Source organism: Mustela erminea, chromosome 3 (genome assembly GCF_009829155.1).
Source record: "Mustela erminea isolate mMusErm1 chromosome 3, mMusErm1.Pri, whole genome shotgun sequence".
Taxonomy (NCBI): domain Eukaryota; kingdom Metazoa; phylum Chordata; class Mammalia; order Carnivora; family Mustelidae; genus Mustela; species Mustela erminea.
In genome coordinates this window covers 7,945,560-7,968,840 of record NC_045616.1, presented here as the reverse complement: position 1 = coordinate 7,968,840, position 23,281 = coordinate 7,945,560, and the positions used below count along the sequence as shown (strand labels likewise).

The window sequence follows — 23,281 nt, the reverse complement described above, 5'->3', positions numbered from 1 at the left end:
ATCTTTCTATAAAATTCTTTTTTTGGGTACTGACAGATGAAAGTCTGCACATGACCTGCCCTGAGAACAGCTTCCACATAATGTCAGTTTTTTACCATTTTTTCATAGTATCCTGGGAATATGTTTCCCATGTGCATTACTGTTACAGGCAGCCTAAAATCCCAGATTCAAATTTAAAAGTCTTTTCGAGGATATTTAAGGAGGCAAACCAAAACTTAAAACATAGAATTTTCATTCAAAACTTCTAATTTTTTTTTAAGATTTTATTTATTTTTTTGACAGAGAGAGATTACAAGTAGGCAGAGAGACAGGCAGAGAGAGAGGAGGAAGCAGGCCCCCCGCTGAGCAGAGAGCCCGATGCGGGACTCGATCCCAGGACCCTGAGATCATGACCTGAGCCGAAGGCAGCGGCTTAACCCACTGAGCCACCCAGGCGCCCAAAACTTCTAATTTTTGATTAATGACTTTTGAAGGTCCAATTATCAGACAAAACACACTAAAAATTGCACGGGGTATGGTTTTAATTTTCAACTTAGACAGAGACGTCCTGCTTGGATTTGCATGCACTGACCTGAAAGGGACACAGGTGCTTTCTATGCAGGGGACCCTGCCCTCCTGCATGGGGACACAGGACAAATCCTCTGGCCTCACAGCGAGTAGCTCAGACTTCAGGGCTCTGCCTCCCTCACCGCTGAGCCGAAGCTCTCCTTCTAGGCCGCTGCTGCTGGAAGAGCTCCGTCCTTGCCAGCTACTTGCCCAGAACGAAGGAAAGCGGCAACTGGCAGGACACAGCTCCCAAACTCACCTCCCTGACTACACAGTCAAGGCCTGCTGTTGGTCTTTCCAAAGGAAGCGTGGAGACAGCCTTCGTCCACAGTGTGTATGACCCCCAACCCCGACAGCTCACTGAAGCCCACAGACATCACACTCTGCACACCAGCCTCATCAGCAGCACAGTCTGGCCAACAGCAACATGCCCCTGACGTGCTGCGGCCAACACGGTATGGTCTCGTCCTGCACGTGCACATCCACGTATCACATATACGATATCATGCATGCCATGTGTCATGTTACATACATGCTCAGTGCCCTGCTATCACCAACACAACACAGCAGGAATGAAGGTTTGTCTCTGATGCAGCGCGCCACCTGGCTGGGATCAGAGAGCTGCCCCCCGCAAGGCCCTGAGCCCCCCAGTCCAGCCGACCACAGGCTGAAATCCCAACCCCTCTGTGAGCAATGGAGACAGACGGTGCCTGACCCAGCGATGAGAGAACGTCCCACACACCCACGTGTCTGCGTTGTCCGTCTCCCAGCAGTGGAGCACAAATACAGAGGCGGCTCTCTCTCCTCAGAACTTCACACTTTCACCCATGAGCAAATGATTGTGCAAATGCATTCCAGCTACTGTGGAAAGGTAGGTACGTGCAAAGGCACCATTTGAAGAGGAAACACATGGAGGAGGTATAAGTAAATACAATTACGGTCACCACTGGCATCACAACTAATTCATATTCTCATGGTTGTGCTGGTGTGTCAGTACAACACTCCTGATCCCTAGGGTTCCGTCTTACTTAATATCCGATGACTCACAGGGGTCTGTTACTGCAATAAAATGGTGTTGATTTACAAGATCTTGTCCAGCCAGGACGGCTGCTGGGCACGCACAACTGGGCGGGGACTCAGCTGCATGATAACGTCGCCACGGAAGCCTAAGGAATGAAGACAGACGTCCGGGCAACATCTCACACCAGAAGGACTTCTGAGCTCTGATTTACAGCTCCCGCCAGGCGACTTCACATAGGACGAGACAGACAGTCACGGGCAGTGCACTGGCCCTGACCCCAGCGCTAGTGCGTCCCAGCTCCCAGGACGCGCAGGACGGGAAGGGACCTCAGACACGCCCAGGAGGCCATGCGGAGTGGGGACTTCACTCTGCCCAGAGTGACAGCACCACACTGCATTAACACAACCCTGCTGAAAGGATCGTACGACAGAGGGCCCTAGGACGGCTCCCATTCCACAGACGATGGATGGAGGTGAAGAAACCACGTGAAACTCCAAGGGGTGGTCTCGGCCCCTCCAACTCCAGAGCAGGCACTTCACGCATGACCACGAACCATCCACGGCCCTCAGTCGTCCCCACTGCTGCACGCTGCACGCCGGCCTGACCTCAGCAGGGCCGCACCTGGCAGGCTGAGGGCAGGCTGCCTGCGCCTCTGCCCCCATGACGGGTGGTGAGCCCTGGGTTCTCCTTGAGCAGGGGCAGGAAGCCAGAGGCCCTGCCTCCCTGCCAGCCTAGACACAAGCCACAGCTGGAGCACACCGGGCCCCCCCGGCTGCCAGGGAAGTGGGGGGACTACGCCCCTCCAGGGGTTGTCTGCCCTTACTTGAGTGGGCTCAGTGACAAGCACATTCTTTCCCACATGTCCCATCTCAGGTTCCCGGTCCCAACATTTTTGTGTAATTTAGTATTTTAAAGAATTCTCTCCCATTCTGAGATCTGCCAAGAGTGAACAGTGGGACAACTGTGTCTCCAAGGCATGTGCACCTTGGTGGAATCCATAGTCACCAGTTTTTGTCATCTCCAATACGGCAACATGCGGGAGCAGCAAGCACACTGAGTCCCACTGAGCGCTCACAGCCCTGACCCCCTGACCCAACCAGTCCCCGATGGGCCGGCCGAGCAGAAACCGAGAATGGATGCTGTTGCAATGGATTCATTACTTTGGAATTGTTCAACTCAACAGAATGATTCTGAAAGCTGGGATGCACATTATAGGTAACATGTTGCCCTTCCTTAGGCAATGAGTGCCTTCCCTCTAACAGGACTGGACTATTTGATTAGTCATTCAGGTCAGCCTAGGCCAGACTTGGATATGAAAGCTCAGGTTTATATCTGATATATTACAGACGATGGCAAAGACAATAATCAACCAAAGATTCTGGAACATATTACTGTACGTGGCGGTAACAAAACACCCTCTTCCCAGTACATGTGCACCTACACACTTGTGCACACTCTGTCCATCCACACATCTGTCCACCTATCCATCCACCACCCACCCATCCACTCATCCATCCATCCACCTCCTACCAACCACCCATATGCCCATATGCCTACCCATCCACCCACTCACCCACCTATCCATTTGTCCATCCATCCACCCATCCACCCACCCATCCATCCACCCATATGTCCATCATCCACCCACCCATCCATCCATCCATCTACCCAACACCCAGCCATCCACCTTGATGGACAGCAGGATGGCAGCTTTGAGGGTGGGGAATGGGAAGAGTGCTAAAGACTTTCAGGTTAACCTAATCTTTCAATGGACTCTTCAAACCCAAAGGCACATCTTATTTATATGACAGCATCTCGTGCACAGAGGGTACCTACCTTGTGAAGTTTAAATAGTACTTCACAGAGGTTGTAGGATTTTTCTGCTTGTTCCCAGTCTAATGTGCTCACCTGTGAGAAATATAAAATATACATATAAACCACAAGCATTTTCCTATTCCTAAAAGTTAATGAGATGAGATAAAGTCTTTATCTGTGGGAGTCACTTCAGCGTGCGAACTGCCGTGTCGTGCACTATAAAGTTACTGCGCTTTTGTCCATTACACCTCAATAAAAACAGAAAAAATTGTAAAGTATACGTGTAACTAAACATGGTACTTTTGGCTGGATGAATGTAAACGTTCCCAGCGGCGGAGAGCCTTTACCTTAATTACATTCTCAGCCGTGAGCCGGATGGGAGGAATGCTAACCCTTGTACGTGGGTCACCTGTGCTCACCTCCGCTGGGGTGTGGCACACATGGGCAAGGCAGGAGCTCATCTGACACACACACTCAGGGACAGCTATAGAATTAAGAGGGTGACTAGTTTGCATGTGAGTGTGGGTGAGTCTGAGTGTTTGCCAGAGTGTGACCTGAAGTGTGTGTGTCCTGTCCTGTGACTTAGGACTAACATCACTAGTCTGTTCCATTCAAGGAATAATAAAAGCTTTATCTTATCAATTTAACTGAACATGTTTATGATTGGCCTGACACTGCATTTTACAACTATTTTAACAATAATAATGATCAAATCACCTGATTTTTAAAATTTTTATAATTTTTTAAAATTTTTATTAACATATAATGTATTATTAGCCCCAGGGCTACAGTCTACACACTTCACAACACTCACCACAGCACATACCCTTCCCAATGTCTATGACCCAACCATCCTCTTCCTACCCCCCTCCCCCACGCAAACAAAAACAGTTTGTTTTGTGAGATTAAGAGTCTCTTTATGGTTTGTCTCCCTCCTGATCCCATCTTGTTTCATTTTTTCCTTTCCTACCCCCTTAAGCCCCCACATTGCCTCTCAACTTCCTCATATCAGGGAGATCATATAATAATTGTCTTTCTCTGATTGACTTATTTTGCTCAGCATAATACCCTCTAGTTCCATCCATGTTGTCACAAATGGCAAGATTTCATTTCTTTTGATGGCTGCATAGTATTCCATTGTGTGTGTGCGTGTGTGTGTGTGTGTGTGTGTGTGTGTGTGTATACCATATCTTCTTTATCCATTCATCTGTTGATGGACATCTAGGTTCTTTTCACAGTTTGGCTATTGGGGACATTGTTGCTATAAACAATCAGGTGCACACATCCGTTTGGATCACTGCATTTGTATCTCAGGGTCAATACCCAGTAGTGAGATTGCTGGGTTGTAGGGTAGCTCTATTTTCAACTTTTTGAGGAACCTCCATACTGTTTTCCAGAGTAGCTGCGCCAGCTTGCATTACCACCACCAGTGTAGGAGGGTTCCCAGGCATCCTTGCCAGCATCTGACATTTCCTGACTGGTTAATTTTAGCCATTCTGACTGGTATGAGGTGATTTCTCATTGTGGTTTTGGTTTGTATTTCCCTGATGCCGAGTGATGTGGAACACTTTTCATGTGTCTGTTGGCCATCTGGATGTCTTCTTTGCAGAAATGTGTGTTCATATCTTCTTCCCATTTCTTGATGGATTGCTTGTTCTTTGGATGTTGAGTTTGATAAGTTCTTTATAGATTTGGATACTAGCCCTTTATCTGATATGTCATTTGCACATATCTTCTCCCATTCTACCAGTTGTCTTTTGGTTTTGTTAACTATTTCCTTTGCTGTGCAAAAGCTTTTGATCTTGATGAAATCCCAACAGCTCATTTTTGCCCTTGCTTCTCTTGCCTTTGGTGATGTTTCTAGGAAGAAGTTGCTGCGGCTAAGGTCAAAGAGGGTGTTGCCTGTGTTCTCCTCAAGGATTTTGATGGATTCCTGTCTTACTTTGAGGTCCTTCATCAATTTTGAGTCTATTTACATGTGTGGTGTAAGGAAATGGTCCAGTTTCATTCTTCTGCATGTGGCTGTCCAGTTTTTCCAACACCATTTCTTGAAGAGACTCTCTTTTTTCCATTGGACATTCTTTCTTGCTTTGTCGAAGATTAGTTGGCACTAGAGTTGAGGGAAATCACCTGATTTAAAAAAAATATTTTTTTTATTTGGCAGAACGAGAGAGAGAGTGTGCACAAGCAGTGGGCAGTAGCAGGCAGAGGGAGAAGCAGACTCCCCATTGAGCAGGGAGCCCAATGCAGGACTGGATCCCAGGAACCTGCGATCATGACTTGAGCGAAGGGCAGATGCTTCACTGGCTGACTACCATTTGCCCCAAATCATCTTAAATTTGAGTACTGTTTTACAGCTGACAACTCATGTTTGCATGTATGACCTCTACATTAGAGTAACTCATGAGAAAATCTGAAATATTCAACAAATTTTGATTTTTACTGCTCACTCTGTAGTTACTTTCCAGCCATTACATATACAAATAAAAAATGAAACTGATCACAGTTCACGGTGTCTTTTAAATGTTCCAAGTATTCCATGTGCTGCATGGTGGCCTTCTTAAAATCGCTCTGCCAGAGAAACACCGGAGGAAACCAGGCAACTGGGCACTCCACGCCCATCGCTTCAGGACGTTTCATTGGGCAGTTAATGGTATGAGGATCCAGGGACGTGCGGCCGCTTCACATTAACCGACCCAGAGTTAAGTCACTGTCCTGTGATTCAAAAAACGCAGAAGGTGAAACATGCAAGCGAGGTCAGTCAGAGTGATCGCTGGAAGGCGATGTGGGGTACAAGCTATAGGGTGAACGTGGACATGATTTTTAACTTTTCCAGTCACAACAATAGCACTTATTTTTGGAGTATTGTGAAAATGCAAGAAGAAATCCCTCATGAGCCTCCTCACCGCTGTGACTTTGCACTGGGCAGACCCACGTTGGTGCACGCGGGTTGGCCATCTTCAGGCTTTGCCCCGTGAATGCTTCTCTGATTCGGCAGAAGCACAAACACAAAGTGTTCCTAAGGTTCTGCTTGATGCAAACTCCCTCCAAAATATCCATGAGGCCCTCAGGGCTCTTTTCACTTTTCTTTGATTCCATTAACTAATTTAAATAAGTCTGGAAACTGTGTGGCTGTGCTGGCACTAAACCCAGCCACCCCACTGGGGGACACTGGAGGGCAAGCTGGCAGGAAGCAGAGCAGTGTGATGAGTCACCCTGGCTTTACCCCACCCCTGGGAGCACCTCCCAGAGCCCAAGAGACCCGGGCCAGCCCCCACTGCTGGCTTCTGCTTCCCAGCCCCGGACACCTGCAGCCTGGAGAGGTGGAAGAACTTCCCCTGCCCCATCTCTCTCCCAGCCTCTGTCCTTCTTCCCCCTCTTGCTTCAGTGTCTCATCTGCCCTGTCCGGATGGAGCCCAGAAACCATCCATGGTGGTAGATGCCCTCTTTCAGCTCTTCCCAGATTACCTGCTAGAGAACCTCTGGGCCTTTTGAGAATGTACTCAAGTTTTCGGACCTGAAGTGTGGAGACACAGGCTGGGTGAGTGTGGTCAGGCCATCCGAGCAAAACCGCTGCCCCCAGGAGGAAGGATGGGTAAGTGGGGACCTGAGATGCGGGGACAGCGGCAGTCACTGGTCAGGGACATTTGCCTCCACTGGAGCGATGGGGTCTCACTCCACAGGGTGATGGCCCGCAGCCCCTCCTCTCCCGGAGAGCCCTTGTTTACACAGTGTCTCTCGTGCCGCCCCCCCCCACCCCCGCTCTGCTCAAACTTCTGCCCACGTCTGGCGTCCCACGTCTGGCACCAGACTCCTCCCGAGGGGACGCAGGGCACTTCTAAGTGCCATGCTGGATCCAGGGCCTGGAAAGCCGAACCTCCCTCAGTTCAGCATCGTTAATGCAGAGATCTGCCCACGAGGCCCATCCTTGCAGCTTTTAGATGCATTTTAAGAATGTGCGGGTCAGAAACACACTGACCCCGTGTCCCTCAGGAGCCCATTTGACAGACGTCACTGGTTGTGCAAGGCTCAGATGAGGAAACCAGTGTACGTACACGTAAAGATTAGACTAGATGCTTCTAACTCCTCTCCTGTGTATCAAATAAATACCCACAATGAAATCGGGACAGTGGGATAAAGAGGTACCGGGACGCTTCCCCATCACCGACTCCAGCAGGACAAGGGTCTCTAGCTGGAAGACTGGAAGGACTGGGGATGCACAGACGGGGCTGTCTTGGCTGGCAGGAGTCTCTGGGAGGCTGGGATTAATTTCACATGCGCCTTGCTGGGTTACAAGTGGTGAATGCCAGCTGTACCCCTCCCCTTGGGGAGCAAACACAACTTGGGAGAAGCACCATAGAAAGACACCTAACGCACTTACCCCAGTTTCCACAGCTGCTGCCAAGGCCCTTTCCTGGGCACACCCACTGGGTGCAGGACCCCAGGTCCCACAGAGGTCTGGCTGGTGACCACGGCTACAGGTGAAGTGGACAGCGGCACCATGGAACCCACTGCACGGAGCTGGGACAGCCAGGCCCTCCCCAGAGTCAGCGCTGGGGGTCCACCACCCACCACACCGGGGTCCCTGGCTAGAGCATCTGTGTCAGATTCCCCGGTGCAGTCACCTCACCTGCACTCAAGGGCCGTGCCAGCCTGTCAGACCTTCCCTCTGTGGCTTGAATTTGAACACATACAAGTTCTGCAGAGGCTGGCAGGAACGGACACTGGCTGGACAGGAGAAGAGCCGTGCGGTCTCTGTGGAGCCATTCTCCAGGCCAGCAGAAGCCGGACTTGCCTCCGTCACCTAGTCTAACCGACACAGTGTGCTGGGGTGCTAGCAGACCAGAGAGGGCGGTGACCTGCCTAATATCACACAGCATTATCCCCACATCCTGGACCCGATCCCAGTCTGTTGGAAGAGAGTACATAAGCCTGTCGCCCGGCTCCCCAGCCAGTGCGGCCACAGAGAAGGGCCCCACGGTAGGTACGGAGTCAGCAGAGACCATGAGCAAGCAGGAAGACTGGGTGAGCCTGAGACACAGTGAGCCCTGGCGGGGGGATGGAGCAGCAGGTGCACCCACAGGGAGCAAGCATGCAGGTCAGGTCCCGACTGGCACCAGGGCTGATCATCCCGTCCCCGCCACTGAGTATGGGATACGCCGGGTCACATTTGTGCAGGGCTGGCTGGGGCAGGCCAAGCCGTGCAAGCACTCTGCACGTGTGCATTTCCTCTTGGGCCACAAACACCATCTGAGCCCAGGAGCGGCCACCTGTCCACCCAGGTCTCTGGACGTGCCATCGTGTTCAGTTCCTCTCACCGCAGAGATCTGCACAAACTCTGGCAGAGAACCAGGATGGACCAGCTGTATCCGAGAGATGGCTCTGCTCAGCTCTCCCTCCATGGAGATGGTGGGGCGTGTCACAGCATCCCCACTCGGACAGGTGGAGGCTCAGAGACCCCACACCTCCAGCCACATGGCACGGCCATGCATGGGTGAGGGACAGCGTGGTAGATGTCCAAGTGTGCGCCCTCCATGAAACTTTAGAGAAACCAGTAACTGAACATGGCTGGAAATGACATCATCTTTAACTAGAAACTGCTCTTCCTTAGAAGACAGGAGGCCATGGGCGCTGTCCCGGGCAGAGGCACTTCCCACAGCTTGGGATGCTGGACACAAAAGTGACTAATGACAGCAATTATGCTGGGACAACTCTGTGATCAGGAGGGCCACGCTGTTTGAACCATGGGCACCTTGGGGCTCTCCGACCCAGGTGTGCCTGGAGATACCAGGGTGCCAAGATCAGTCCTGGGGACCTCAGGAAGTGGGAGAAATGTCAGAGAAAACCTCAATGATCCCCAGGGAAAAACTGGGAGCAAGAGGGGTTGTGCCCTGGACATGAGCCCTGCAAGGGCTGCCTCCAGGCTCATGCTAAACCAGGTGGAGGGGAGGCTGAGACCCGTCCTCCCACCCAGCATAGGGCTGAGCCTGCCCCGAGTCTCCCTTTGTCACAGGGGCCTGTGAGCATCTCCATTAGGACACGGACAGACGGCCCCTCCCCAGGGTTCGCCAGCCCACGCCCTCTCCCCGCAGATGTCTGCTTCTGCTGAGCCCAAGGTAAGCTCCACGGTTAGTGTGTCTGTGTGTCTGTGTTAGGGCTCAAGTTCTCTCCTGCTGTGTGTTTCTCAGGCAAATCACGTAATATCACATCTGCAACAAATGTTTAAAAAAATAAGTACATTTGTTTTGAGGAGGATTCTTGGATTTTTTTTTTTTTTAAATTTAGGTAAGTCTTTAACCTCAGTAAAGCCACAGCACTGGCTGATTAAAACACATGCAACCTGGTGGTGTCCTGCTTGTTCCAGACACAGAAGGAGAGTGTCAGGTATGCAGGGAGGATTGGTGGCCTGTGAGGTCGTTATTAGGGAACTCGCTACTGAATTTCTAGTGCCCACCAGATGCTAGAGTCACACTTGGTGCCAACCTTCAGGGAGTCTGGGACATGGGAATTCTCTGTACTATATGTTCAGCTTTTGACAAATCTATAATCATTCCAAATTTAAAACCTTATTAAAAATCTGTATTTATCACTGAAAACCTACACTACCGTCTTGATGCCTGAAGGGAAAACATGATCATGTCCTTTCATTATTTTTTATTTTTAAAACCACTTCCTGAGACGTGACTGACATCCAAGCGCTAGGTTCACAGCGGTGCTCCACAAGTCAGCATGGGTGAGCCCCTGACACCAGCCCCTGCTTGCCCCACCACACGCCCCTCCAGCCCAGACTGTAGGACCATGACGGCTGGTGGGGAGGTGAAATGTGGAGTCTTACCCACAGCAGCCAGGACACGGATGCGAAGTACAGGTCCCCCGACCACGGGCAGATGAGCAGGTGCAGCGCACACGGATGATGGGGATGGTGCCCCAGCCTTCATAGGGAGGAGACCCTTTGGTTTACTTCCGGTGGCAGAAAGCAGCACCCACTCTGCGGGCAGCTGGCATCTGGGTTCCGCACACCAGGGCCAGCAGGTCTGGCTGTTCTGAGTTCCAGAAGCTGCTTTAGCCCCATAGAGGGCAGGGCACACACGTTCTGTCTGGTCCTTCTGGCACCACAGGGTTGGTGATAGCTTGACAGTGTGATCGTGAACTCTGGAAATTCGCCTTAGGCTTATGGGGTAGGCTTATAATGAGACATGGGAGACGTGAAGGACAGAGTAACCTCCTGAGTCTAATCTTCGGGGCAGTAACTCAGAGTACGTGAAGAGGAGGGTTTAGTTCTGTTTTGTGTCTGATGCTCGGAGAATGGCCTTCTGCAGCCCCTGCCTCCCCGTTGGCTGGCATGTGAGCAGGAGAGCAGGGGACCGGCCCCTCTGTGTCTGCCCTCCTGTGGACACACGTCCCACCCACTTCTCGCAGCAGCCCTGGGCGTCTTGGACAGAAGAGAGTCCTTACGGGAGGAGAGCTGAACATGTGGAGGCACAAGCCTTTCAGGGCCAGGAGCCTGGATTGGAAGGTGTGACAGGAGCTGGTGCCTTTGAGTCTCTCGCTGACCCATCCCATATGCACAACCTGCAGAGGGAAACCCTTGAAATTAAACCCAAGCTGTAGCGAGCGTGCGTTGGGGCTAGAAGGGACAGACCGTGGGCACGCTCAGAAGCAGCGGGTTTCCTATTGCCCAAACCAGGGTGACGGATATGAGCGTCTGTGGGGGCCCTGTGGGTCCCCAGGGGCCGGTAGCATCTCTGGGAGCATCAGCGCCCCGTGGGTCCCCCGGCTACAGTAGTGTTGTGCCCTCTGTGGGTGTTTAAAAACACCGCATTAAATTACACTTTGTTTGGGGCTCGGATTGCCAACTTGTCTATGAGGTTGTGACTTCCAGGCCCCCCCCACCGTCGCTGCAGCAAACACAGAGTTGGCCTGAGTGGAAAAACTGATTTTCTTTACATCAGCTGTAACAAATCACAACAGCGTTCGAAACGTCAATGAAACAGTAATATGGCTGACGCATTGGGGGCAGGATTCCAAACAAATGTCAGTCCCTGTGTCTGACCCGGAAATGTAATGCTGCGGTACGGCAGGGAGGAAGGCTTCAAACGACTTGCTCAGTACACCTGACCTCAGAGCTGCCTCGAGGTGGGGGCGCGGCGGGGCAAGCACAGTGCTACAGGGATTGCCTGGCCCAGGCTCAGGGGGCTGTCCCCTCTGCTGCAGTTTGCGGAATAAACCCTGACAACTCTCACTTCCACTCCTAGCGAAAGAGGGCCTGGGTCAGGGTGCCAGATGGAATTTTACAGAAAGAAATTATATAAAAATCAGATCATTCACAATCGGGAACGTCTATAAACTGCACATGAACTTTAAGACATTCCGTGTGTAATTTAATTCTCTCTAGGTCGATTAGCAAAGAGATACGTCATAGCTTAGATATTGCTGGAAATGTTCCCTGCATTATGAATCTTTTTTAGGTATACACAGTTCATAAATAATTTTAAGGTCAGCTAATTTTATCTTTTACATTATGAATTTTCCGATGGCTCAAGAAACGTATATTATGATTTCATGAACACCTCCCTGGTGACATCATCATAATTAAATTCAGAGGGCATAACCATTATAAAAAGTGAGATGTTTTCATTTATCTTTTCAGATGCCCTTTCTATAGAAAAGTCTTCCTTTATCACTTGACTGAGTCAGATGATTACCAAAGTGCCCATCAGATAACGCCGTACAGCTTGACCTTTACACAGAACAAGACCGCACACCTCAGATTTAGATTATTTTGGATTTGGTGAGGAAGAAATGCATGTTTCCCTTGAATTCAGATTTCCCAGATGAAATTTAGTTCGGAAATACACAGGAGGACCTGCTACCTTTGCAGGGAACAGGGGTTCCAGTGTGCAGGGGACAATTTCAAATACATGCCCGTCCTCTCAGGCTGCCTGTCATCCCAGAAGGACAGGCGTCTGCTCAGATGGCGAAGGACACAGTTATCTTACTCACTGAACACAAGAGTCTAAAAAAAAAAAATCTATACTCCAGGCCTTTTGTATGATCTTCTAATCCTATTTTATATTTGTTTTTTGTGAATTTCAAAGGTTCCCAAATACATAATGTTTTTTCAAATATTTATTCAAATATTATGCCTTTGCTAATTACCAATATGAGAAACGAGCTGTTTAGAATGAGAAAAGCATGGCTTCTCATTCTTGAAAGGCCCAGTGTCACAAATATGAACTCCTACAGTACACACAGAATGTTCAGTTTTAGGGAAAATGTGAGCTAGTCCTTTACCATAAAGCCCAGTGATATATGGCAGGCACAGTTCTTCCATAAGCCTGTGCAGTAACTCTCATTTCTAATCTTCCTCTCCAAGTACACTAATTTGAGCCCCTGAGGGAAAAAAAAAACATTTAAATCAAAACCATACTGAGATACCACCTTACACCAGTCAGAATGGCCAAAATCAATGACACAGGAAACAACATGTGTTGGAGAGGATGTGAAGAAAGGGGAACCCTCTTACATTGCTGGTGGGAATGCAAGTTGGTGCAGTTACTTTGGAAAACAGTGTGGATATTCCTCAACAAATTAAAAATAGAGCTTCCCTATGACCCTGACATTGCACTACTGGGTATTTACCCCAAAGATACATATGGAGTGAAAAGAAGGGCCATCCGTACCCCAATGTTCATAGCAGCAATGGGCACAGTCACCGAACTGTGGAAAGAGCCAAGAAGCCCTTCAACGGACGAATGGATAAGGAAGATGTGGCCCATATACACTATGGAGTATTATGCCTCCATCAGAAAGGATGAGTACCCAACTTTTGTATCAACATGGACGGGACTAGAGGAGATTATGCTGAGTGAAATAAGTCAAGCAGAGAGAGTCAATATGGTTTCACTTATTTGTAGAGCATAAGAAATAGCACAGAGGACATTAGGAGAAGAAAGGGAAAAATGGATTAGGAGAAATTGGAAAGGGAGACAAACCATGAGAGACTGTGGGCTCTGAGAAACAAACTGAGGGTTTTGGAGGGGAGGGTGTGGGAGTTTGGGTGAGGCTGTTGGGGAGTATTGTGGAAGGCACAGATTGCATGGAGTCCTGGGTAGGGTGCGTAAACAATGGATTTTGGAACATGAAAAATAAAATAAAATAAAGATGCTAAAAGAAAAAAAATTTTCAAGTTAGAAAAAAGTCTCTACCTGCTATAGGTCTTTTACTTTATGGATGAAAAAATGACATCTCAGATGTTAGTCTGGCCAAATTATGCCACCAGGAAAGGCATTACTTGGGATCAGAACGCAGACAGGCAGACATGACACGGTCATGGTTTAATGTGTGGTAAAACTTCACTGAGATAACGTGAGATCAAGGTTACCCCCTGGCCTCGGGGTCTCCGAGCCCTAATTACTTCATGTTCTCAGTATTTGGAGTTCTGTTTCTTTGAACCCCATTTCCCAACTCTCTGGTGACTCAAACTAAAACAGAACAGGCTTTGGTTTCCAGACCGGAGCCCTCCTGACACTGGGAAAGCCCGAGGCATCTTCCACGTAAGGGAAGATGCAGCCCCGTGGCTGTGTTCTAATTCTCTAGTCAACCTTCTGTGATTAGGGAAGAAATGCTCAGGAAAGTGGTTCTTTCCTGTGGAAGTAATGTAAATTTTATTTCTTGTAACATTTTTCTAAATTTATGATCAGCCCCTCCCTATGCATTTACAGACCCGGCGACCGGGGAGCAGGAGCCCCAAATCGGGAGTCATTCGCCAGGGCTGGCCCTGCTCAGAGAAGGAATGAGCTGTGGACCCCCACGAGGCAGCCCGCCGGAAGCTTCGGTCCGTGCATGGAAGCTGCCTGCCGGGGGGGTCTCCCGCCCATCCTCAGTGACATCTGTTGGCCAATGTGCTCCTCAGGGCAAAGCTGTCCTGGTGGGGATGCTGTCTAGGAGTGTTACACGGTGTTTAAGGTTCTAGATATACAGGTTTGTCTCCAAGTAAAACGCCTCCCAGCTTACACGATCTCACCTACACGATTGTTTAACCTCGTTTCCTCAGAAAACGCAGCTGCTGAGAGCTCAGTCATAACCTGACAGAAGACCAGAGCGATTCCTCCTACTCGAGGCTGGGGACACTGACCTCTACCCAAATCCCCAAATCGAGCCTCTGAGCCAGGAGAAGCTACTTTGGGAGACTGGTCGTTAGATTGACAAGAATGCAGGACCTACCTGGTCACAGGGGGAACAGCACGATTCGCCATCCACATCTGCAGAGAGAGGGACGATGGGGTCAGTAGGACAAGACACTGATGAGGTGATTTCCACCTGTCGGATTGGCAACTGATCTTAATTAGCAGCAGGACTTGTCCTCGGGAACAAGTTCTTCTATGAAGCATTTCTTCCCTAAAAACCAAACCGTGTACAGCTGCAATGCTCACAGCGAAGAAAAAACCCACAACTAATACTTATTCTTTCTAACCATCAGCATTTTGTGTGAGTGAAGTCATGGACCAGTGATGCCTAGATTTCAACATCTGAAGAAAATGGGGAGAAGTCCCTGCATCTCACACATCACGCGTGTCCTTCGCGTCACTCTCCAGAAACCTTGCGAAGTAGCAGTGTTTGTGTGGCCGCTGAGCATGCAGGCCAGAGCATGGCTCCAGACCACCTGGCAGCTTCCTTCCCTGGGCTCTGGCCGCCAGCGAGAAGGTGTGACACTGCACTGAACACAGGGGCTCCCGTGCTCTCGCTGTGGGGCAGGGGGACAGGTGGTAGTGTGGGGGACCGGCAGACAGGGCAGGGAATGGGTAGCAAGGTGGGAACGGGCAGTGGGGTTGGGGCAGCTGGTGGAGTGGGGGACACAAACACAGTCCCTGGGCAGGTCACCTGGGAGGCAACTGATCAAAGGCCACTGTGGCCACGAGCAAGTCCTCCGGAGCAAGTCCTCCAGCTCCCTGCCAGCACACGGTGGTTCCGGGGGGAACTTACTCTTACTTTGACCCTGACTCCCAGCCGGTTGTGTTTTTTATTTCAAAACATCGAACAGATCACCCAAGGAGACGGGACACGTTCTCCGCCTTGGAAGCTTGCACTGGGAATCGGGGAAGTAATCTTGGTCGGGGAGGTCTTGTCCTCATACGCTATGGGGCGTCTGCCTTCCATTGCGTTAGGCTCCCCACGTTACGGCCCCGCACCAGGGAACACATCCATGCTGTTACATGTACGTGAAAGGGTCTTTGCTTGTGCATGGGCAAGAGGAGGGAGAGAAAGGGATGGGGAGGGCACCCACAGGTCTGATCGGACCCAGACTCTCCCTCAGGAGATATCAGGAGGACTTAATTTTGAACTTATTTTAGTCAAAGATGTGGTATGTTGAAAAAAGTATGTACTTCCTTGTTTAATCATAAAATCAGTCATTTTAGGGCTAATCATAAATAACAAAAAATATCCATCATTTTTGTGGATTAAGTGCAAAAGCAGAAAGTCCAGAAGCCAGCTCACTCTCTGCAAGGTCAGGTCACGGATGTTTGCAGACACCGCTCTCAGCCAGTCGGTGCTGTCCCGGGCCATAGGAAACTGCAGGACGCCCGTGATGACCCCGTCCAGAGCCAGCACCTTGAACATACCGGACCTGCGGGAAGAGGGGGCCGCGCTGTGACACCGGCCTGAGAGCCTCCCCACTGCCCAGAGCCCCACGGGGAGACGGTCCCCACGGTAAGTTCAGAACTTGGAAATCTGTCACTAACAGTTCTTTCTAATTCACTAAAAATTAGGAGAGCCAATTTGTGTAGGAAATGACTATCACTCGTCCAGGGATTTTGGAATCCTTGCTCTACGGGGTCCTCAGCGATACTTCTTTCCGAGGCCACTTATTGAGGCATTTGAAGATCTTGACAAAGTCAAACATCATCGTTACCCAACACTGACACTATTTTATGACAGGCACACATTTCTGGTTTACAGTGGAGCTTTCCAACAAGTTGGTTCTTTCTTTTTTTTTTTTATAAAAGTCAAGGTGCCACAGACCCTCCTGTCAAACTATTCATAACAGCAGGACAATTGTCTTTTCAGTAATTCCTCCTTATCATGGGAAGCCTTCTTCAAAGATACCCCTCGTGTCATTCTGTGGTCCGCTGACTTGCGTCCCCACGTTCATCTCATCAGCATGGATGTCTCTGGAGATGGGGGTGCCTCTAGGACGGAATTAGTGCTCAGTGCCCTGGTCGGGTGGGGAGTTGATCCCACAGGACTGATGCCCTTATGGGAAGAGACTCCCCAGCTCCCTCCCCACCCTGGGAGCACTCCACGCTGGGCTGTCTGCCCGCCAGAAGCGACTGTGACCAGCAGGGACTGGTGTGGGGACCATGGGGACTTCCAGCCTTGGGAAGTGTGAGAGCTAAGTGTTTGCTGCTTACACCCGAAGTGGGCAGCCCAGCTGACACCACTATTGTCCTCTGTGTTCCTGTCCCCTTCTCCTTAGGAAAACCGTGTGTCTTAACCTGTGGAGCCTGGACCATCATGCCCTTAAGCAGATACTGAGAAGTTCAAAAAACGAATGATGAAGCAGACATGTTATCTTAAGTAACAAGTCTACACTACCTGTTGATAATATTTCAGCTGTGAGTGTATCCACGGTTTTGTTAAGTAGAGACACGGCCTGAGAGGAGGGGTGGGCAGGGGCCACCACAGAGCCTCTCTTGGGCTCTCAGCCAAGTCCACAGAGCAGACCGTCCTCCCCCTGTGGTGCACACAGGTGGCCCTGACCTCGTGTCTGCCCCTGACCCTGACCTCAGGTCCGACCTCTCATCTGCTCCCCCGCATACCCCCAGGGTCCACCCCAGTCGTCACTGCCTGTGTCCCAGCACAAGGCTCACTGACAGATAAGCATCACCATCCCTACCTCCTGCTTTGGGGAAAACAAGGCACAAAAGCTCTGGCTCCTGAGGGATTTGCAAATACACTGACCTTGTTTGGAGTAGAGCCCAGAGTCATTCCCAGGGAGGGGCCCTTGCAGAAGCAGGGGAGGTCATGGTGAGGACGAGTCCCAAACACCAGCCCCGAAACTGTCCCTTCAAAGGAACCGATTTGACTGCATTATTCTATGGAGCCATTAGGCCACAGAGCTTGGTTGAGAGCCACAGGCCACTCATGTGAAAATTAGTGGTTTGACACCTGGGTGACCCTGTCATCCCAAGGTGACCAGTTACACAGCCAACGGGTTGTCCCTGAGCACATCCACTGTGCTATAATGTCCAGCCAGCAAGGACAGATTCCCACACAAGTTACAGTGATAAGCCCTGGATGCGGTGGGGCTGAGGACCCAGGGGGCTGGACAGGGGACAGTGTGACTGGTGCATGTGGCTAGAGGTTACCTCGCACAGGAAGGAGTGCAAACAGCCATCACGGGGACATTCCGGGGACTAAGGAAACCGTGTCTGAAGCAACTCATCCAATAGCAGTCCCCCATGTGGGGGAATGTGCGGAAAGGGCCAGCGCGTCCCTAGACGTAACAAGTATAAGAACTGTGAAGGAGGATTTACTGGAGAGGCTGGAGCCAGGTTTGTCCGGAAGGAAGGATGAGCAAGGCTGGCTGGCGGAGTCCGTGTAGCCCAGAGAAAGAAGACACCCACTGGGGACACCAAGAAGCAGGAGCCCCAGCAGGAGCCAAGACCTAGGACAGACCAAATGTCCCAAGGGGCAGTGGCCAGAGCCCTTCCAGACCATTCTGAGAACTGCTGGTCTGCACGCCGAGCAGGTCCTGGGATCCAAACGGGGATTCACATCCACAACTGACACCTCAGGTCAACATGCTGAGAATCAAAGACAAGGGACACATCTCAAAGCAGCAGGAGAACAGCAACCGGTAATTGGGAGGAAGCCCCAAACCTCCCAGCCAACCTCCAGCAGAGGCCAGGAGGCCAGGATGCCAGGAGACAGAGGGACAGCGTGTTCCCCATGCTCAGTGCCCAAGTGGGTCCACCCAGCCCCGTGCTGCCCCTGCCACCCCATCCAGCTTGGAGATGAATGGAGGAAACAGAGTCTGGTGCTCCTGAAACCCTCTCTGGGATTAGGGATGGAGACCGGGAGCTGAAGGTGGGTCCTGTAGGGGAAGTGAATGCACAGGGGAGTGCACCCGGACGGTGACAAGGGGATTACGAAGGACAGGATCCCCTCGTCTCCTCCCTCACTGCAGATCATGTAAAGAGTCATTGTAGGACCAAGGGAGCTATGCCGTGTTGCTGGGCCCACATGATGGAGACACGCACGACATCCAGGCTCATGTGCCGCAGACACGGGACACGCATGTGACGTACTTGCTAGTCACTAGCCAGAGGCTGGATGATGCCCAGCAGAGCTGGTAATAAAGGATGAGTTAACAATTAGCGTAACTTTCATACACTACGTGTACAACAGAGGGTCGGCCACTCTAGGACTCACTGTGTGCACATCACTGTTCAGTCGGCTCCCGCCATGTCCTGTTTAACCCCAGGGACCCACAGCACAGCCTCCCCACTCTCTCCACTTTTCCTCGTGGCCTGGACCCAGCGGAGTGCCCTCGGTCTGACAAAGACTTCCACGAAGCCTCGCGCAGAGTTGGTTCCATCAGGAGGGCCATGTGTTCTGAGTGCACATTTCAGGCACGCTGGACCCTTAACCTCCGAGGTCCGTCCTCCTTGTCCACATGATGACCTTCACGATGCCCACCAAGCCACAGCACACCTGCACGGGGGAAGGCTGCTGCCAATCGCGGTCCCGTGTAAACACTGGCACTCAGACACGAACTCGTGGCAGAGACCATGCAGACTGGCTGTCACACAGAAGGGCCGCCAGGGGTATTCATGCTGAGGACACACGTGATTTAGTGATGTGCGAGATGGCACGTACACTCGGGCTCGCTGCTGCGAGGGCGGCAGTACCGAGAGGCACTTCTGTGAACGTTCGGGCCTGCCAGAATGACAGGCGTCCCTTCTCATCTTCGGCCAAATTCAGGATTTAGGTTCTCCATGTTCTCGGGCAGCGAGTTTGAGCTTGTCAACGTCACCCCTCCCATGGCACGTAGGAGGAAGCCGGCCTCACAGCTCTGGACTCAGAGCATCTGTTCTGCCTTCTTGGGGTTTCATCCAGATGGTCAAGGTCATCGTCAGAGCTGAAAATCACAGACACCGCCACTCAGGCTCAGCGCATCCTGTGACCGTCCTGCATGAGGTTTTAGGATCAGCAGGAAACGCTTACCCAGGAAGACACCAAGCCACGTCCACATGCGTCATCAATGGGGAGGTTGGGGACCAGAGAGGAGCACCCCCAGATCCCCGCACCTGGGCAGGAACCCGGGGTGGGGGATGGACAGCACCCACATCCTTTGTGGAGCCCGGGGCCCCACACTTTGCAGCTGGGGCAGAGCGTGTGTTTATTTTGCTGATGACGGAGAGTTAGACAGAATGAGAAGAGAATGTGTGTACCTCTCAGACTTTATAAAATCTTCAAATTTGCTTTCTTATATTGTATTTCAAGACCATCTCTGTAGCATTGGCATAATTTTTTCGTGGAAGCCAGAGAAATATTTTCTTCCTCCTCTCCCCATCTGGCAGCGGCATTTCTAAGGGCTCCATGTTAAATATCAATACAGACCAAAAATTTGAGTCTGGGCAGCATTTTCCCTGCACCAGTTTGTTCACGAAAAGTCCCTATTCCTGGAAAACTCAGGGCACAGAGAAAGTGCTCAGTTGAGCTCACCAGTTGAGTGGGTCCAGCAGAGAAAGCTAACTTCTCCCTTATGTTGCCTAAGAGAGCAACTTGGCGTCCTCCTGTGTCACCTTCTGTCACCATCCTGAGACCAGGCCTGGGTCCTCCAGCCCCCGGTCCTGCGGAGGGGCCCATGCAGAAACCTGCAGGGGGTCCCATGGAGGGAGGAACGGCGAGAAAACAGAACGCCGAGGACCCTAGGGACACCGAGAAGGTCTGCCTGCCTCCCGCCCCGTGTCCGAGCAGAGGCTCTGCTCCACGAGAACACAGGTCCTGGGTGTTTCTCACCGCCACCCGCGTTCCCAAGGGTGCCTGCACGTCATAGGGGCGGGAACACCTGTTGCCTGAGAACACGTGGCGTGATGGCCAGCGCGCCTGCGGCAGAGCCCCTGGCGGATGCAAGAGCCCCCTGCACTCCAGACTCAGCCCAGCTCTGGCTCCCAGACGTGAAAGCAGGTGTGCGATGGGCCTTGGGGCTGTGCCGTGAGATCCGTTACCCAGCTTGGAGAGGCATCAGCCCATCTAGAAGGTGACAGGCACATAAAGACTCTGAAAACCCAGCGATGGGACCCAGATACTGCAGTGGGTGGCAGGTGCCTCTTCCAGCACATGTGTTCCTGGGCACGTGAGCTGCTATCTGGGCGGACAAGGACGCCCCAGAGCAGGAGTGGTTCCCACATGGTACCTGAAACCAGAATGGCAGCGGCTAGAAGGAGACCTTGATGGGATCACTTGTTCAGGTCTGGCTTCATGCCAGACCCTGTGCTAAGTGAGTCACAATTTTAACATATTTCTCCTCTCAGCAATCTTAAAAAACAGGTGTTAGTGTTTCTGTTTCCCAGAGTGGCATCAGGAGGCCACGTCCCCCACCCAGGTGGGCAGCTAACAAGCCCCACCCAGCTCCTTCCAGATCCGTGCTCTGGGCAGGGAACCCCTCGACCTATGGAAACAAAACTGTCACACACATTTTATTCCATAAAAGCACAAATACCCAAAGTCGTCAGAGCAGTGACTGTCCCCAGAGCAGCCCGGCACCCACCCCATGGCACCCACGTGAGCACAGACTACACACAGACCGGCTGAACACGTAGCCCCAGCACAAGCCTGTCCTCATAAAGGTCCCCTGAACCCTCCAGCCGCCACCCCCAAAGACACAACTGCACTTCCTGTCTGTCTGCCGGCTGAGTCCCATGTGCCAAGAGCAGCACCACACACCATGCGCACATGCTCACCTCACTGGCTGTGTCCTCCTTCCATTTCAAGGAATAAAACCTCATAATCGAGACAACAGCTAGTGGCCTAGTGTGAATCAAGCAGCGAAAATTGTCCAAGATATCCCGTGGAACGTGGGTGGGAGCTGCACTTTCTGGCCGTAGACAGAGAAGCAATGAGCAGTGGGTGCCTTAAGCCAGATGCTAAGTGAGCTCCTGTGTCTTGTTTCTTCAACCCCAAAACAGGGTGGGGGTTGGGACACAAGAGCGATCTCAGATATCAAGGTGTCACGTGACAAAATCATGCGTTTGGTCAATTAAAAAATGGACAGACCCGAAGAGACTTCTCTCCAAAGACACACGCCAGCCGACAGACAGATGGAAGGAGGCCCGACATCACATCATCAGGAAAACACAAACCGAAACTGTGACGAGATGTGCCCTTGCACCCGCCAGAAAGGCCAGAGTCAAGAAGACAGGAGCCCCCTACGCTGGCGAGGATGTGAGGACAGGGGCCCCGGCGCTGCTGGTGGGGATGCGAGCTGTCTGGAGAACAGTGTGGGGGTTCCTCAAAAAGCTGAAAACAGAGCTACCCTGAGACCCGGCCATCGCACAAGTAGGTGTGCTCATACAAAAGAAACAAAAGCACTGACATGGAGGGGCACGTACTCCCCAAGGGGCACCGCGGTGTCGTTCACACCTGTAAGGACATGAAAGGCGTCCAAAGGTCGAGGAACGGGTAACGCAGACGCTTTACATACACACGGCAGAACCCTGCTCAGCCACAGAAGGGGCTTTGCCTTTTGTGACAACCTGGAAAGACCCTGAGAACGTTACGTTCAGTGAACTAAGTCAGAGAGAGACAATACTGTAGAATTTCACTTAAATGTGGGCCCTAAAACACGAAACAAGTGAGAAACAAATCGTTACAACAGGAACAGACCCACAGATACAGAAAACGACCTCGTGGTGGCCAAGGGAGGGAGACAAGGAGGTGACAGGGACAGAGGGACACGCACGAGTTCAGTCGGTGGCATGGCGGCACATGGTGACTGGCCAGGAGGACCACTTGTGAGGACGTCAGACAGCTGCCACCTGTGTCGGAATCCAGGACGCTGTATGGGAGCCAGACTTCAGCAAACACAACCTCATGGCTTCACAGCTAAAAAGGACGCAGCAAGCACATCTCCCAGACGGCCCAGCTCCTGACATGTCAGCATGACACAGAGGACGCAGGGCCGACGGGACTCCAGGGCCTTAGTGGGCACTGAGGCACCAGCGGTTCATGGCTGGGAGTCCTGGACCTGTCCGCACCCGGGGCGGCTTTCCCAGGATGACTCGGAGTGGCCGCAGCAGCAGAAACTGGCCGTGTGAACGCTGAGCTGGGCTAATGTCCTGTTCTTGCAGGAACCCTGGCGCTCTTCGTCCACAGTGAGATCTCTGTCTCCTGGGATGTCTGGGCTGAAGCAGGTGGAACAGCCACACCGTAAAGCTCACGGCAGAGCCAGGCGGCACTCGCTTCCATACACACTTGTGGTCTGGGCTCCCTGGAACCAATGCCTCTGGCTGCCTGCATCTGCGAGTGTGTGCACGGATGCACGTGAGTCGGAGATACCCTGTGGCGGCCAGTCCCTGGCTCCATGAGATGCTTCATGCCTTCCCGGTGGCCCCCATGCCCCCAGCACTCACGACCCTCTCTGCTTCAAACCATATGGTGCAGTTTTTGGTGTGAAACTTTCAGTCTCTAACTTCACTGCTGTTCCACTGAACACACCCACTAGTTGCAGACAGAAGGGCTCCCTGTGAGCACACAGCACAGAGGGCATCCAGAAATGCTTCCTGAGAAAACCCCGTCTGGAGAGGCACTGTCTGTGGTCCTTAGGATGGGATGGAAAGGGACACGGGCTCCGGGCAGAGGTGTGAGACCTACCCCAGGGCCCAAGTGATT

At 51.7% G+C, this 23,281-nt stretch overlaps 1 pseudogene; it reads right to left on the bottom strand.

Moving 5' to 3' along the window:
• The window catches only part of LOC116585787, a 111,742-nt pseudogene that overhangs the window by 35,950 nt on the left and 52,511 nt on the right, over window positions 1-23,281 (bottom strand).